Source organism: Stegodyphus dumicola, chromosome 11 (assembly GCF_044657685.1).
Source record: "Stegodyphus dumicola isolate Sdum_Otavi_A_Nest chromosome 11, ASM4465768v1".
NCBI classification, from domain to species: domain Eukaryota; kingdom Metazoa; phylum Arthropoda; class Arachnida; order Araneae; family Eresidae; genus Stegodyphus; species Stegodyphus dumicola.
The window spans coordinates 17072895-17086965 of record NC_140778.1 but is presented as its reverse complement, the minus strand read 5'-3'; the positions used below and the strand labels follow the sequence as shown (position 1 = coordinate 17086965).

The 14071-nt window shown below is 31.7% G+C and overlaps 1 long non-coding RNA gene across 3 annotated transcripts in view; it reads right to left on the bottom strand.

The window, feature by feature from the left end:
• Positions 1 to 14071, bottom strand: part of LOC146993810 (uncharacterized) — an 89312-nt gene that overhangs the window by 41050 nt on the left and 34191 nt on the right. For 2 of the 3 annotated variants that reach the window (XR_015043899.1, XR_015043900.1), the window contains exons 7-9: positions 9934 to 10051; positions 5318 to 5435; positions 675 to 792 (exon numbers count right to left, since the gene is read on the bottom strand). The exons of the other annotated variant lie outside the window; for it this stretch is intronic. This is a non-coding gene — a long non-coding RNA (uncharacterized LOC146993810). The remainder of the gene's footprint in view (positions 1 to 674; positions 793 to 5317; positions 5436 to 9933; positions 10052 to 14071) is intronic. 3 annotated transcript variants of the gene reach the window in all.

Sequence of the window (14071 nt, the reverse complement as noted above, 5' to 3'; positions counted from 1 at the left end):
AAATCAAGTTCCTCGTCATTATAATTCGCTTCCGATAGTGAAGAAAGTGACCCAGAGGTTATTGAAAACGAAAACATTCCGATTGACAAATTAGTCGGTATTCTCAACACAGCAATTATAGGACTTGAACAGCGGAACTTTGTAACTAAAAAAGAAATTATGTCTGTTTAATAGAATTAAAGAGAAAGTATTATCACATGAAACGAAGCAACTTACATTGAAGGAAATGTTTAATAAAGTAAACAAATAAATATTAAGCTTTTTCTTTTTGTGAATTTTGATACCCTTTAGATCATAATTGTTCTTTATTTCATAAATTACGGTTTCATATCTTTAATTTTGTAATTTCTGCATGCCATCTTACCAGATTTAAACTGATGATCTATAATCCGGAAAAATCGATAATCCGGAATCGCCGAAGTCCCGACGAGTCCGGATTAACGACTTTTGACTGTATAAAGAAAGCACCAATTCAGACACTTGAATATGGAATTCAAAACCTACAAAATTAACGCATAAATGCTACCCTAAACATTAAAACGTAATGTGAAGCGTTCATGTAAAATTTGTAACTAGTAAAACTCCAATATAAAGAAAATTGTGAAACGGGACGTACAAATTATTACATTCAAGCATTTCTAGTGGAAATAAAGTTAATATAAAACAAGAATTACCAGCCACAGATATCTTTTTGCTCTGCATTATTTCTCCGTTCTTTTCATCTTCATTCTTTTTCTTTCATGATATCATGTTCTGCAATCCAAGAGTGCACAAAAATGATGACAAATTACACTAGAAGAGGCCAAGGGGGGAAAAAGGAATCATTAGATTTTAACTACTTTGAAATTAAAGAATAATTATACACAAAGAGAAATATCTAATATTGTTTCTTAATACATAAAACTTCAAAAGTAGCCTTCTTTGTATTAAATTCTAGCAATGTGCTACATTGTTACTAAAATCATGACTGCAGTCGATAGAAAAGCAAATGATTTTCCTAATATGACAGAAGTACAGTAAGCGAAGGGGATTTTTAATGTATGGGTACAACATGAACAATGAAAGAAAAAAAAATTAGACAGTTATTACGGATACACAGAATAAAAAGGATAATGATCTTCGAGAAGAGTAAATAATTTCAGCGCTGGTAGAAAGATGGCCCAAAAGACAATAGGCAGGTAATTTTAAATCACAAATAAACAAAATAAACTTTACTGTTAGCTTTGAAGCAGGTGTTATATATTAAACTATCTTAATTCACACACAGAATTAGTGACATAACAGATCGAAAAAGAGTAAGAAACAAACTCGCAATATATTAACATTAAAAGCGCTATACATATATACTTTTATAGATTTATTTTTAGAAAGGGCTCAAATCACCATTCTAAAAACAGATTTCGAAGAACATCTTGGAAACAAAAGTCATAAACCATAAAAGAAATACTTCATTCAGAATTTTAACGTAAGAACCATTTATAATTTTAAGTTCTTTACTTAGGTACTCTCTGTCATAAGAGACGAACGCTTAGTCAAATGTACAAGAAAATATCCTGAAATGTTACCACGTCACTTTAATGAAATTATAGCAATATTTCACTCAGGGAAAGAACATATTGTCTAGCTGCCCGGGTTCGAGCCCAGCTTGAACACATCAATCTAAAACACATCAGATGCCATTGAATGATACAGCATTTTGAAATGATGCAAAAAATTTAGATGCAATTTCGTGGGAGAGCAATTGTAATTACCTACATACTAAAATTTTGACCAAAAATTAAAGCAAACCAAGATATTCTTTTTCTTTCGAAGGAATCAAAGCCATATACTAATATAGGGATGCTCAACATATTGTACTATAAAACCTAACCATAGGAATGAAATTTTCTCAGCTATGTGAGATATCCAATGAAGAGAAATTCCGTAAATTGTAGAATAGAACGTAAGTCTGAAAACAGACGAAAGGTAAAACATAATTCAAATACTTTACTTTTAGAATTGAAGCAGGCATTCTACATTAAACTGTATTAAATCACATACAGAATTAGTAATATGATAGCTCAAAATATTGTAAGAACCAAACATGCATTATAAAAACATTAAAAAAACTCTATATACTTTTATTAGCGTTACAGAATGAGGGTTTATTCTGAAATATTATAAGGTCACTTTCAATGAAATGATAGAAATTTTCACTCAGGGAAGGGACATTCTGTCTGGCTGCCTAGGTTCTATCCAAGCTTCTGTTACAAAAGTTTCATAGAATTTTAAAAATTCAGAAACGAAACTTATGAAGAAATTATTGAACATACCTGGTTCTATGATTTAGCCATTTTACATACATAATAACTAAATCTTAAACTTGAGGGGAAGGAGAGAACTAAACTAAAGTCTTTGAATTAAAGGGTATTATAAATTCATTTTAAATCAAATTAATTTTGTGAAAGGATTACACAAATATAAGGAATATACATTTTTACTATAACGTAATGTACGTTTTGCCACTTTGAAAATCTCGAGAACTAAAGCGTAAAATATAAGAAAACTGAAACAAACATTTGGAAAACCTCATCGAACTTAAGTTAGTTTCTAAATTAGATATTTGGAGTGTATTTAAAATTAGGCCAACTACTTTATTCACTTCAAATCCATTACATAATACTAGTATTTAAGAAAATGGTAAAAGATTGCAAATATGTTAAATAACAATTCTACTGATCTAGAAATGGGAATAACTGATTTTCATCCTAATTAAGATCAAGAATATCTCAAAAAGCTATTTAACTTGTCCACTGCTAGAATTTCATTCATACGTGGTTCAACATTTATCCATCAACACCGGAAAGAATTTATCTCCTACTTTAAACAATTTCCATCGACTGAAAATGAAGTTTAAAAAATCTTAAAATCTCAAAAGTAAAGGATGCCGAAGAATTTTCACATATGAAAGACAGAGAAGTCAAACAATGAATCAGAAAATTACAAAAGAAGAATTGTGTGCTTATAAAACCCCTTGACAATAAAAGCGCTCATTACGATAAAGAGCTCTTAACTGAAGATAAGATGAAGGAATTGTTAAATAACACAAGAGCAACATCTGATCTTTTAGCGGAGATTGACCCAATAAAAGAAAAAACAGGACACTTTAAAAGAACTACTGGGAAACATGTGCTCTTTAGAGCGACACGGTTACAGTTGCATCAGTCATTATTATAAGCAAAAGACATCAGCTTTTTCAGAAAATAATTCTGTCATGCATTTGCCAAGAGCACGGAAAGAAGTCCAAAAGAAACTTTCAGAGTGCTTTTCAAAGCAAAGTTGAAAGTTAATCTGCAGAATTTTACTTCGAAAATAATAAAACATCTCTGATATGATTTCAAAATGAATTTTTTACTTATGGAATCAATTTGAAATAGATCTTCTCAATATGGTTCATAAAACTTCACAATATGCCAAAATAGTTCATATTAAGGGAAAAAAATAATAAAGTATGCTTAAAACAACTAAGAAAAAGCACATTTTGAACAGCCTTAACAGAACACAATTTGGCTCCACTAACTTTCTTTACGAGTACTCATTAAATTTTATTTACATTTCTTTTTTGTTCAACATTTAACTTTCAGTGGCTTTTAAGAGAAAGAGCACTTGATAGAGAGACTCTACATTCGGAAAAAACTGAAACAAAATTCGTTTATACTCAAGCAGTGCAATTACACTGACCTGTTAGGAAGAGAAGACCCGTTGGACAGTTAAACTATTAGGCCACACAGAGAGAAAAATGTTTAGCCTCCTCCTCGTAATGCGAAAGGAGGCCACATGGGAAAAAATTACACAACAGCAGTCATTTTGAAACCACTACTAAGCAACAGAACTCTAAGAAATCTCAGACTTCTGATACTTAAAGTGTGATTATCAGTACCACCTCACTTCCAATATTACAATACAATACAGTCAAAAGTCGTTAATTCGGACACCCATAATCCGGAATGATCTATAATCCGGACCTCAAAGCTACAAACTTTCTGCGCATGCGTCGCATTCACGCATGCGCACAGGCGTTTACGAGAGCGCATAAGACCCTTACAGCTGTGAATATGTTTGTGCGCATGCGCGTTTAATGTGTAACGGAGTTATACGCTAAGCTAAAGTTATCTAATTCAGTTAATGTTGCAGATTGCGTTGTTCCTTAATCTTCGAATTTGATCCGGCTTATTATTTTTTGCAGACTGTTAGACCAATTTTATAAAAGTAAGCTTGAACTTTCGATTATGTCAAATAGAATTTCCGATATATATTTACTACAAAGCGAAAGTATGTTTTGAAATCCGAAATCTGTTTATCAATTTCACGCTGCTCTGCGGCAGAGGGGGGGGGGCAGAAACGTCATTATTAGATTATGATAGATTAGAAAGATTATGTCAAATAGAATTTCCGATATATATTTACTAATATGTAATTTGTATCTACAAAGCGAAAGTATGTTTTGAAATCCAAAATCTGTTTATCAATTTTACGCTGGGGATTGGAAGTTGATCTATCAGCACTATCCTTATCTTCAGAGCAGATGTTTTTATTTTATTTGGTTTATAATTCGGTACTAAGTGTAGTATTTCATCTCGATATACTCGTCTTTGATATGATTTAAATCAAGTTCCTCGTCATTATAATTCGCTTCCGATAGTGAAGAAAGTGACCCAGAGGTTATTGAAAACGAAAACATTCCGATTGACAAATTAGTCGGTATTCTCAACACAGCAATTATAGGACTTGAACAGCGGAACTTTGTAACTAAAAAAGAAATTATGTCTGTTTAATAGAATTAAAGAGAAAGTATTATCACATGAAACGAAGCAACTTACATTGAAGGAAATGTTTAATAAAGTAAACAAATAAATATTAAGCTTTTTCTTTTTGTGAATTTTGATACCCTTTAGATCATAATTGTTCTTTATTTCATAAATTACGGTTTCATATTTTTAATTTTGTAATTTCTGCATGCCATCTTACCAGATTTAAACTGATGATCTATAATCCGGAAAAATCGATAATCCGGAATCGCCGAAGTCCCGACGAGTCCGGATTAACGACTTTTGACTGTATAAAGAAAGCACCAATTCAGACACTTGAATATGGAATTCAAAACCTACAAAATTAACGCATAAATGCTACCCTAAACATTAAAACGTAATGTGAAGCGTTCATGTAAAATTTGTAACTAGTAAAACTCCAATATAAAGAAAATTGTGAAACGGGACGTACAAATTATTACATTCAAGCATTTCTAGTGGAAATAAAGTTAATATAAAACAAGAATTACCAGCCACAGATATCTTTTTGCTCTGCATTATTTCTCCGTTCTTTTCATCTTCATTCTTTTTCTTTCATGATATCATGTTCTGCAATCCAAGAGTGCACAAAAATGATGACAAATTACACTAGAAGAGGCCAAGGGGGGAAAAAGGAATCATTAGATTTTAACTACTTTGAAATTAAAGAATAATTATACACAAAGAGAAACATCTAATATTGTTTCTTAATACATAAAACTTCAAAAGTAGCCTTCTTGGTATTAAATTCTAGCAATGTGCTACATTGTTACTAAAATCATGACTGCAGTCGATAGAAAAGCAAATGATTTTCCTAATATGACAGAAGTACAGTAAGCGAACGGGATTTTTAATGTATGGGTACAACATGAACAATGAAAGAAAAAAAAATTAGACAGTTATTACGGATACACAGAATAAAAAGGATAATGATCTTCGAGAAGAGTAAATAATTTCAGCGCTGGTAGAAAGATGGCCCAAAAGACAATAGGCAGGTAATTTTAAATCACAAATAAACAAAATAAACTTTACTGTTAGCTTTGAAGCAGGTGTTATATATTAAACTATCTTAATTCACACACAGAATTAGTGACATAACAGATCGAAAAAGAGTAAGAAACAAACTCGCAATATATTAACATTAAAAGCGCTATACATATATACTTTTATAGATTTATTTTTAGAAAGGGCTCAAATCACCATTCTAAAAACAGATTTCGAAGAACATCTTGGAAACAAAAGTCATAAACCATAAAAGAAATACTTCATTCAGAATTTTAACGTAAGAACCATTTATAATTTTAAGTTCTTTACTTAGGTACTCTCATTCATGAGAGACGAACGCTTAGTCAAATGTACAAGAAAATATCCTGAAATATTACCACGTCACTTTAATGAAATTATAGCAATATTTCACTCAGGGAAAGAACATATTGTCTAGCTGCCCGGGTTCGAGCCCACTTTGAACACATCGATCTAAAACACATCAGATGCCATGGAATGATACAGCATTTTGAAATGATGCAAAAAATTTAGATGCAATTTCGTGGGAGAGCAATTGTAATTACCTACATACTAAAATTTTGACCAAAAATTAAAGAAAACTAAGATATTCTTTTTTTTTTTTTTCGAAGGAACCAAAGCCATATACTAATATAGGGATGCTCAACATATTGTACTATAAAACCTAAACATAGGAATGAAATTTTCTCAGCTATGTGAGATATCCAATAAAGAGAAATTCTGTAAATTGTAGAATAGAACCTACGTCTGAAAACAGACGAAAGATAAAACATAATTCAAATACTTTACTTTTAGAATTGAAGCAGGCATTCTACATTAAACTGTATTAAATCACATACAGATTTAGTAATATGATAGCTCAAAATATTGTAAGAACCAAACATGCATTATAAAAACATTAAAAAAACTCTATATACATTTATTAGTGTTACAGAATGAGGGTTTATTCTGAAATATTATAAGGTCACTTTCAATGAAATGATAGAAATTTTCACTCAGGGAAGGGACATTCTGTCTAGGTTCTATCCCAGCTTCTGTTACAAAAGTTTCATAGAATTTTAAAAATTCAGAAACGAAACTTATGAAGAAATTATTGAACATACCTGGTTCTATGATTTAGCCATTTTACAGACATAATAACTAAATCTTAAACTTGAGGGGGAGGAGAGAACTAAGCTAACGTCTTTGAATTAAAGGGTATTATACATTCATTTTAAATCAAATTAATTTTGTGAAAGGATTACACAAATATAAGGAATATACATCTTTACTATAACGTAATGTACGTTTTGCCACTTTGAAAATCTCGAGAACTAAAGCGTAAAATATAAGAAAACTGAAACAAACATTTGGAAAATCTCATCGAACTTAAGTTAGTTTCTAAATTAGATATTTTGAGTGTATTTAAAATTAGGCCAACTACTTTATTCACTTCAAATCCATTACATAATACTAGTATTTAAGAAAATGGTAAAAGATTGCAAATATGTTAAATAACAATTCTACTGATCTAGAAATGGGAATAACTGATTTTCATCCTAATTAAGATCAAGAATATCTCAAAAAGCTATTTAACTTGTCCACTGCTAGAATTTCATTCATACGTGGTTCTACATTTATCCATCAACACCGGAAAGAATTTATCTCCTTCTTTAAACAATTTCCATCGACTGAAAATGAAGTTTAAAAAATCTTAAAATCTCAAAAGTAAAGGATGCCGAAGAATTTTCACATATGAAAGACAGAGAAGTCAAACAATGAATCAGAAAATTACAAAAGAAGAATTGTGTGCTTATAAAACCCCTTGACAATAAAAGCACTCATTACGAAGAAGAGCTCTTAACTGAAGATAAGATGAAGGAATTGTTAAATAACACAAGAGCAACATCTGATCTTTTAGCGGAGATTGACCCAATAAAAGAAAAAACAGGACACTTTAAAAGAACTACTGGGAAACATGTGCTCTTTAGAGCGACACGGTTACAGTTGCATCAGTCATTATTATAAGCAAAAGACATCAGCTTTTTCAGAATATAATTCTGTCATGCATTTGCCAAGAGCACGGAAAGAAGTCCAAAAGAAACTTTCAGAGTGCTTTTCAAAGCAAAGTTGAAAGTTAATCTGCAGAATTTTACTTCGAAAATAATAAAACATCTCTGATATGATTTCAAAATGAATTTTTTACTTATGGAATCAATTTGAAATAGATCTTCTCAATATGGTTCATAAAACTTCACAATATGCCAAAATAGTTCATATTAAGGGAAAAAAATAATAAAGTATGCTTAAAACAACTAAGAAAAAGCACATTTTGAACAGCCTTAACAGAACACAATTTGGCTCCACTAACTTTCTTTACGAGTACTCATTAAATTTTATTTACATTTCTTTTTTGTTCAACATTTAACTTTCAGTGGCTTTTAAGAGAAAGAGCACTTGATAGAGAGACTCTACATTCGGAAAAACTGAAACAAAATTCGTTTATACACAAGCAGTGCAATTACACTGACCTGTTATGAAGAGAAGACTCGTTGGACATGGAAAATATTAGGCCACACAGAGAGGAAAATGTTTAGCCTCTCGTAATGCGAAAGGAGGCCGCTTGGGAAAAAATTACACTACAGCAGTAAATTTGAAACCACTACGAAGCAATAGAACTCTAAGAAATCTGAGACTTCTGATATTTATTGTGTGATTAACAGTTCCACCTCACTTCCAATATTACAATACAATACAGTCAAAAGTCGTTAATTCGGACACCCATAATCCGGAATGATCTATAATCCGGACCTCAAAGCTACAAACTTTCTGCGCATGCGTCGCGTTCACGCATGCGCACAGGCGTTTACGAGAGCGCATAAGACCCTTACAGCTGCGAATATGTTTGTGCGCATGCGCGTTTAATGTGTAACGGAGTTATACGCTAAGCTAAAGTTATCTAATTCAGTTAATGTTGCAGATTGCGTTGTTCCTTAATCTTCGAATTTGATCCGGCTTATTATTTTTTGCAGACTGTTAGACCAATTTTATAAAAGTAAGCTTGAACTTTCGATTATGTCAAATAGAATTTCCGATATATATTTACTACAAAGCGAAAGTATGTTTTGAAATCCGAAATCTGTTTATCAATTTCACGCTGCTCTGCGGCAGAGGGGGGGGCAGAAACGTCATTATTAGATTATGATAGATTAGAAAGATTATGTCAAATAGAATTTCCGATATATATTTACTAATATGTAATTTGTATCTACAAAGCGAAAGTATGTTTTGAAATCCAAAATCTGTTTATCAATTTTACGCTGCGGATTGGAAGTTGATCTATCAGCACTATCCTTATCTTCAGAGCAGATGTTTTTATTTTATTTGGTTTATAATTCCGTACTAAGTGTAGTATTTCATCTCGATATACTCGTCTTTGATATGATTTAAATCAAGTTCCTCGTCATTATAATTCGCTTCCGATAGTGAAGAAAGTGACCCAGAGGTTATCGAAAACGAAAACATTCCGATTGACAAATTAGTCGGTATTCTCAACACAGCAATTATAGGACTTGAACAGCGGAACTTAGTAACTAAAAAAGAAATTATGTCTGTTTAATAGAATTAAAGAGAAAGTATTATCACATGAAACGAAGCAACTTACATTGAAGGAAATGTTTAATAAAGTAAACAAATAAATATTAAGCTTTTTCTTTTTGTGAATTTTGATACCCTTTAGATCATAATTGTTCTTTATTTCATAAATTACAGTTTCATATTTTTAATTTTGTAATTTCTGCATGCCATCTTACCAGATTTAAACTGATGATCTATAATCCGGAATCGCCGAAGTCCCGATGAGTCCGGATTAACGACTTTTGACTGTATAAAGAAAGCACCAATTCAGACACTTGAATATGGAATTCAAAACCTACAAAATTAACGCATAAATGCTACCCTAAACATTAAAACGTAATGTGAAGCGTTCATGTAAAATTTGTAACTAGTAAAACTCCAATATAAAGAAAATTGTGAAACGGGACGTACAAATTATTACATTCAAGCATTTCTAGTGGAAATAAAGTTAATATAAAACAAGAATTACCAGCCACAGATATCTTTTTGCTCTGCATTACTTCTCCGTTCTTTTCATCTTCATTCTTTTTCTTTCATGATATCATGTTCTGCAATCCAAGAGTGCACAAAAATGATGACAAATTACACTAGAAGAGGCCAAGGGGGGAAAACGAATCATTAGATTTTAACTACTTTGAAATTAAAGAATAATTATACACAAAGAGAAATATCTAATATTGTTTCTTAATACATAAAACTTCAAAAGTAGCCTTCTTTGTATTAAATTCTAGCAATGTGCTACATTGTTACTAAAATCATGACTGCAGTCGATAGAAAAGCAAATGATTTTCCTAATATGACAGAAGTACAGTAAGCGAAGGGGATTTTTAATGTATGGGTACAACATGAACAATGAAAGAAAAAAAAAATTAGACAGTTATTACGGATACACAGAATAAAAAGGATAATGATCTTCGAGAAGAGTAAATAATTTCAGCGCTGGTAGAAAGATGGCCCAAAAGACAATAGGCAGGTAATTTTAAATCACAAATAAACAAAATAAACTTTACTGTTAGCTTTGAAGCAGGTGTTATATATTAAACTATCTTAATTCACACACAGAATTAGTGACATAACAGATCGAAAAAGAGTAAGAAACAAACTCGCAATATATTAACATTAAAAGCGCTATACATATATACTTTTATAGATTTATTTTTAGAAAGGGCTCAAATCACCATTCTAAAAACAGATTTCGAAGAACATCTTGGAAACAAAAGTCATAAACCATAAAAGAAATACTTCATTCAGAATTTTAACGTAAGAACCATTTCTAATTTTAAGTTCTTTACATAGGTACTCTCATTCATGAGAGACGAACGCTTAGTCAAATGTACAAGAAAATATCCTGAAATATTACCACGTCACTTTAATGAAATTATAGCAATATTTCACTCAGGGAAAGAACATATTGTCTAGCTGCCCGGGTTCGAGCCCAGCTTGAACACATCAATCTAAAATACATCAGATGCCATTGAATGATACAGCATTTTGAAATGATGCAAAAAATTTAGATGCAATTTCGTGGAAGAGCAATTGTAATTACCTACATACTAAAATTTTGACCAAAAATTAAAGAAAACTAAGATATTCTTTTTTTTTTTTCGAAGGAACCAAAGCCATATACTAATATAGGGATGCTCAACATATTGTACTATAAAACCTAAACATAGGAATGAAATTTTCTCAGCTATGTGAGATATCCAATAAAGAGAAATTCCGTAAATTGTAGAATAGAACCTACGTCTGAAAACAGACGAAAGATAAAACATAATTCAAATACTTTACTTTTAGAATTGAAGCAGGCATTCTACATTAAACTGTATTAAATCACATACAGATTTAGTAATATGATAGCTGAAAATATTGTAAGAACCAAACATGCATTATAAAAACATTAAAAAAACTCTATATACATTTATTAGTGTTACAGAATGAGGGTTTATTCTGAAATATTATAAGGTCACTTTCAATGAAATGATAGAAATTTTCACTCAGGGAAGGGACATTCTGTCTAGGTTCTATCCCAGCTTCTGTTACAAAAGTTTCATAGAATTTTAAAAATTCAGAAACGAAACTTATGAAGAAATTATTGAACATACCTGGTTCTATGATTTAGCCATTTTACAGACATAATAACTAAATCTTAAACTTGAGGGGGAGGAGAGAACTAAACTAAAGTCTTTGAATTAAAGGGTATTATACATTCATTTTAAATCAAATTAATTTTGTGAAAGGATTACACAAATATAAGGAATATACATTTTTACTATAACGTAATGTACGTTTTGCCACTTTGAAAATCTCGAGAACTAAAGCGTAAAATATAAGAAAACTGAAACAAACATTTGGAAAACCTCATCGAACTTAAGTTAGTTTCTAAATTAGATATTTGGAGTGTATTTAAAATTAGGCCAACTACTTTATTCACTTCAAATCCATTACATAATACTAGTATTTAAGAAAATGGTAAAAGATTGCAAATATGTTAAATAAAAATTCTACTGATCTAGAAATGGGAATAACTGATTTTCATCCTAATTAAGATCAAGAATATCTCAAAAAGCTATTTAACTTGTCCACTGCTAGAATTTCATTCATACGTGGTTCAACATTTATCCATCAACACCGGAAAGAATTTATCTCCTACTTTAAACAATTTCCATCGACTGAAAATGAAGTTTAAAAAATCTTAAAATCTCAAAAGTAAAGGATGCCGAAGAATTTTCACATATGAAAGACAGAGAAGTCAAACAATGAATCAGAAAATTACAAAAGAAGAATTGTGTGCTTATAAAACCCCTTGACAATAAAAGCGCTCATTACGAAGAAGAGCTCTTAACTGAAGATAAGATGAAGGAATTGTTAAATAACACAAGAGCAACATCTGATCTTTTAGCGGAGATTGACCCAATAAAAGAAAAAACAGGACACTTTAAAAGAACTACTGGGAAACATGTGCTCTTTAGAGCGACACGGTTACAGTTGCATCAGTCATTATTATAAGCATAAGACATCAGCTTTTTCAGAAAATAATTCTGTCATGCATTTGCCAAGAGCACGGAAAGAAGTCCAAAAGAAACTTTCAGAGTGCTTTTCAAAGCAAAGTTGAAAGTTAATCTGCAGAATTTTACTTCGAAAATAATAAAAAATCTCTGATATGATTTCAAAATGAGTTTTTTACTTATGGAATCAATTTTAAATAGATCTTCTCAAATTGGTTCATAAAACTTCACAATATGCCAAAATAGTTCATATTAAGGGAAAAAAATAATAAAGTATGCTTAAAACAACTAAGAAAAAGCACATTTTGAACAGCCTTAACAGAAACACAATTTGGCTCCACTAACTTTCTTTACGAGTACTCATTAAATTTTATTTACATTTCTTTTTTGTTCAACATTTAACTTTCAGTGGCTTTTAAGAGAAAGAGCACTTGATAGAGAGACTCTACATTCGGAAAAAACTGAAACAAAATTCGTTTATACTCAAGCAGTGCAATTACACTGACCTGTTATGAAGAGAAGACCCGTTGGACAGTTAAACTATTAGGCCACACAGAGAGAAAAATGTTTAGCCTCCTCCTCGTAATGCGAAAGGAGGCCACATGGGTGTGTATTTTAATTATGGCAAAGCACACTAGGGCTATCTGCCTAAGGGGAGGGATGCCTTCGTGGAGGACTTTTTAAGGGAAACTGGCTCGTATACACGTTACACCAGGGGAAAACCACGAAAACACCCATGCAGCCAGCCCGTTCGCGGGATTCGAACCTCGGACCGAACTACCAGTGTTCAGCGACTTTACCGCTCGGCCGCTGGTGGGCGGAGGCCACATGGGAAAAAAAATTACACAACAGCAGTCATTTTGAAACCACTGCTAAGCAACAGAACTCTAAGAAATCTCAGACTTCTGATATTTAAAGTGTGATTATCAGTACCACCTCACTTCCAATATTACAATACAATACAGTCAAAAGTCGTTAATTCGGACACCCATAATCCGGAATGATCTATAATCCGGACCTCAAAGCTACAAACTTTCTGCGCATGCGTCGCGTTCACGCATGCGCACAGGCGTTTACGAGAGCGCATAAGACCCTTACAGCTGCGAATATGTTTGTGCGCATGCGCGTTTAATGTGTAACGGAGTTATACGCTAAGCTAAAGTTATCTAATTCAGTTAATGTTGCAGATTGCGTTGTTCCTTAATCTTCGAATTTGATCCGGCTTATTATTTTTTGCAGACTGTTAGACCAATTTTATAAAAGTAAGCTTGAACTTTCGATTATGTCAAATAGAATTTCCGATATATATTTACTACAAAGCGAAAGTATGTTTTGAAATCCGAAATCTGTTTATCAATTTCACGCTGCTCTGCGGCAGAGGGGGGGGGCAGAAACGTCATTATTAGATTATGATAGATTAGAAAGATTATGTCAAATAGAATTTCCGATATATATTTACTAATATGTAATTTGTATCTACAAAGCGAAAGTATGTTTTGAAATCCAAAATCTGTTTATCAATTTTACGCTGCGGATTGGAAGTTGATCTATCAGCACTATCCTTATCTTCAGAGCAGATGTTTTTATTTTATTTGGTTTATA